Genomic DNA, 5212 nt, shown 5'->3' on the forward strand with positions numbered 1-5212 from the left:
GACAACTTTTGTTATGAACAGTAACATTGTGTCAGGAAGGCTCTAAAACAGCGGTCCCCAACCCCTGGGCCTCGGACCGGTACCGGTCCGTGAGTCGTTTGGTACTGGGCTGCGAGAGTTGAGGTTCAGGTGTGAAATGTATGGTTTTCAGGGTTTTTATCGGTTTTCAGCGTTATTTTGTTATCGTTTTTATCGTTAACTCGGTTTTCCTGGGTCTTTTCACGTGTGTTATGAATAAATCTTCTTTTTTTTGGTACTAGTTTTATTTTATTGTATTTATCCGTGACACCTTAAAGGCCGGTCCGTGAAAATAATGTCGGGCATAAACCGGTCTGTGGCGCAAAAAAGGTTGGGGACCGCTGCTCTAAAACATCTTCATCATCCACATCCTCCACGAAACGAACCACAGAGTGCTTGAAGCTGCAGTTTTTTCTTGCATATAAATATAAATATAACACAAATAACAAGAAAATCATGTATATCTTCATACTTAAACAAAAAGGATAGAATAAAGTAATAATAATAATAATGGATTGGATTTATATAGCACTTTTCAAGGCACCCAAAGCGCTTTACAATGCCACTATTCATTCACTCTTACATTCACACACTGGTGGAGGCAGCTACAGTTGTAGCCACAGCTGCCCTGGGGCAGACTGACAGAAGCGAGGCTGCCATATCGCGCCATCGGCCCTTCTGGACAACACCAGTAGGCGGTAGGGTAAAGTGTCTTACCCAAGGACACAACGACCAGGACAGAGACCAGGGATCGAACCGGCAACCTTCCGGTTACAGATACGCTTCCCAACCCCCTGAGCCACGGTCGCCCCGTGTAAGTATAGAGTCATTTGTTCCTATCCACTTACTTTAAATTCCATAATGTATATACAAGTATACACTCATATAAAATACACACATAAAACAATTTAAGCTCACAAACCAACACCCTGTGATTAACACCCCACTAAATCTTCAAGTCTTCACACACAAGAAGAGCAGGAGTCCCTAAACAGGTTATAGAGACCTAATCTTAACAGTAAATGTCAACAGAAGAGTCCAAAAATAAACTTGAATGAAAACTGAACCAAAAGCAGAGCCCAAAGGCTCTCAACATCACAGGGAAACAAGGTCTTTGTAATTTTGCAAACATAGCTCTAATTTGGATCTGAGCCCCAGAGCCCCACCACCCGGAAGATGGTGAGTGCATGAGAGTGGCTGGCTGGCACAGGATGGAGCACAGAGCTGCGGCTGCTGAAGGGAGTGGAGAGCAAGGATGGCCAGTAGGCGTAGAGTGCAGCAGAGAGTGGGATGGGCGATCTTTACTGAGAGAGAATGGAAAATGGAAAGCTGGGCAAAGCTCGTCTACTTGTCAGTTGGCAAACTGACAAGTAGAGGAAGAAAACCTGAGACCAAGAAGTGAGGATAACTCTGAGGTCAACGATAACTCGAGGAAAGCTAGACAACAACAACTTTGTACCACATAGGAGGAATGAACAACTTGGCATCAAACGATGAGACGTGCCGGGTTTGAAATACTGCAGAGTCCTGTTGAGTGGATGAGTTTCAGGAGTGCTGTTTGACTGGCCTGACAGGAAGGAACCTGGCACCGCGCCTAGACAGATACAGGCAAGGAGAGAGAGAGAGAGAGAGAGAGCCAGGAAACACAAAGGAAACAGAAAGAAAGGGAGAGATACCGGCATCATCAGAACAGCTCTTCGTGATGGGTGTGTATACTTCAGTAGTCATGTTGGAGAGACAAAGAGATATCAGCAAATCCCACGAGGATGTAAAGTTACCAAATAAGATGGTCAAGTATGTGATATAACATCTCAGGAGCTTACTTTTTTTTACCTTGAAGAGTACCAATAACACAGTCAAACTTGGTTTCCAGTATGATAATCACGACATTCAGAATCATTGCTTTAATATGCTTTTAATCATGACTTTTTCTTTCTAGTCATACGTTTTATACATTGACATTACAGCACACACCTGGAAAATAATTATGTATAAAACTTGATTTGGCATTTCAAAGTTGAGATTAAATGTGTATTTTTACGCAAAGAGACTATATGAATCAGTAATAGGCAAAGAAACTTTTTAAAAGCATCTTCATTTTACTTTCAAAGCCAAAAACTTTATTTTTTGAAGGAGTAGAAGTTATTTTGTTATGTGTCTGTGTTAACTCACAAAAATATGTAAAGAAACAAAATTAGTGATCTGCATTGCAACCACCCATGAAAGAAAAGGAATGAGACTTTTCTCGTACATAGCTTTATTTACCTACAGTTTAAGAAAAAATGCTTATTACAAGCTTAGTTCTTAAAAATGTAAATAAAACAGAATGGAGTCATTTGTAAATCTCGTAAACCCATATTTTATTTACCATAGATACAGACAACAAGCAACATGTTTAAACTGTGAAATTCTGCTATTGCATGATAAATGTTACTAATTTTGAATCTGATTACAGTAACAGTTCACATAAAGTGATGAAAACTGAAACAAAAAGCTAACAAGTAAGTGGTACTAAAACATAAAGACAGAGCTGGAGAGCATTTTGAGACTTACACGTCAGTAACATGATCGGAGTTAGAAAGAGCATCCTCAAATAGTGGAACAACTTCATAATAATGATCCTCAGCATAAAACTGCATGAAATCTCATCATCTACAGTACATGCTGCAATCAAATATCTACAAAGATCACGGATTTCTACAAATTGACTGCAGATATGTTTCTCTTAAACTGAATATATTTGATTTTGAGCCTTCCCGAAAACTTACTACTAGATGGAAACAATCTGCCGACCTTGACAGAAGTTTTATGTGTTGATGATGTGAGCCGATTATGTGCATTTAATGTACTAATAACATTTGAAGCGTTTGTCTTCAGCATAGTCAGGAGTTATGACTGACTAATGAATGAGCTGTATTAGACCAGTGTTCGCCGGTTTCACGTCTGCCTGGTGTCAGCGTGAAAATCAAAACAGAAAGCATCATCGAACATCCATATAATCCATGACATGTTTACATAGGTAAATATTTAATGACTTGTGTTTACCGATTTGGTCTTATCTTTGTATGTTGCTCATGTTAAGGATAGAAAAAAGTAGTTGTATGAATGGATATGAATGTGGCTTGTTGTATAAAGCATTTTATACAATATAAGATATACAATATATAAGTGTTCATCTACCATGTCTAATTTTAATATACGAACCAAACTTGATTAACAACTATTTTTATAACTGTTCAGCACAAACTCCAAACATTCATTGTTTTTTCTTTATTATTTTCTTTATTTGAAATTTTTTTCTCTTTGTTGTTATTGTTGTTGTGTGATTGCACATTAATATATATTTTTCTGATAAGCTAAAAAAACAAAAGAAAAACTATCCTGTTAGGTTATGTGGAAATATAACTTAATTATACCTATTACAAATCTATCAGAGGCTTTTTTTTATAAACCAGTTATTAAAATTAAGATAACCATTTGCAGTACTGAAGAACATTGTAGATATAAAGTGATTATTTTCCACATAATTGACATATTTAAAAATCTAGTGTTTTAAAAGTGGGCGCTTTAAACCATTAATAATCTATAGTCACATTACAGCCTTAATGATGCTGTAAATGTTTATGAAATATGATGCCAAGCTGACAATGCCGTCTTAGTCTGCCTTGTGAGTTTTACATTTATGGCTGAAAATTTAGTGTTTCAATTAACTGTTGACTGCATGTCGTCATCTCTCATAGTAAGTGTGCCGCAGCTCTTAGCATTCAGCAGTGTGAAACTGGAGAATTTCATGGATCAGGGAAACAAGTACATGTGGCACGTTTTTGTGCCTTCTCAAGTATTGCAGTTGTAACCTGCAGCAAATGCAATATGCATGCTGTGTTCATGGACAGCAGCTGTCATCCCTTCCATATTTTGAAAGTCTATGAAAAGCATTTGTGTCCGACATGGAGCTGCTCCAGTCATTGTGCCAACAAACCAGAGTCTGACATTAGATCAGAAAATCTGTCACATATGCAGGAAAGAAGTGCTGTTACACAGTGCTGTCAGTTTGAGCTAAAAAAAAAAAACATTTGTAGGAAGACTAAAGTGTCTTTGACCAGCCACAGTGATCAGTGACGTTATATTTTTAATACTTTGTATTCCAGGCAGGAGATGTATCTCTAAAACCTCTATAACACATCCCAGACTGTAGGTTTGTGGTATTAAACTGAGCTAACAACCACACTGAGTCAGACTGTGGTCAATTAAAGTAATTTTGTATCTTAGAGAAACTCAAGTGTGAGCTTTAAAAAGTCCACGTGGTGTGAAATCACACTGAAACATTACACTTGGCCCTCATATACTTGAAGCAATAGTTCTGAGTAAAATGCATCTGAAATATATCAAATCAAAGTTTTATTTATTCAAATAATCAATCATTAAGAAAACTGTGCCTGCTATAAACTGAATGTATACCCATCAAATAAACTGAATTTGACCAACTTACAAATGATTTACACTGTGTAACAAAATTACATGGAAAGTTTAAATGCAATCAATTTACTTCGAGTCGGCATTTTGGGCACAAATATGTTTTTGGGTCGACGACTATGTGAGTTGGGACATGTAAATATCTGGTTATATATATATATATATATATATATATATATATATATATATATATATATATATATATATATATATATATATATATATGTGTGTGTGTGTGTGTGTGTGTGTGTGTCACGGCTGGCGGAGTGAGCCATGTGGTGTGGAGGAAAAGGAGGACCCAAGATGCAGCAAACTGATGATACGAGTGACGTTTATTTACACGGTGGCTGTTTATCCTTCAAGCTCGGGTCCTCTACCAGAGGCCTGGGAGCTTGAGGGTCCTGCGCAGTATCTTAGCTGTTCCCAGGACTGCGCTCTTCTGGATAGAGATCTCCGATATTGTTCCTGGGAGCTGCTGGAGCCACTCGCCTAGCTTGGGAGTCACTGCACCTAGTGCTCCGATTACCACGGAGACCACTGTTACCTTCACCCTCCACATCCTCTCGAGCTCTTCTCTGAGCCCTTGGTATTTCTTGAGCTTCTTGTGTTCCTTCATTCTAATGTTGCTGTCATTCGGGACCGCTACATCGATCACTACGGCCGTCTTCTTCTGTTTGTCTACCACCATTTTGTCCATCTGTATCTGGAAGTCCCACGGGAT

This window comes from Rhamphochromis longiceps, linkage group LG3 (assembly GCF_057381845.1).
Source record: "Rhamphochromis longiceps isolate RC_006_pf linkage group LG3, R_longiceps_female_GT1.1, whole genome shotgun sequence".
NCBI classification, from domain to species: Eukaryota; Metazoa; Chordata; class Actinopteri; order Cichliformes; family Cichlidae; genus Rhamphochromis; species Rhamphochromis longiceps.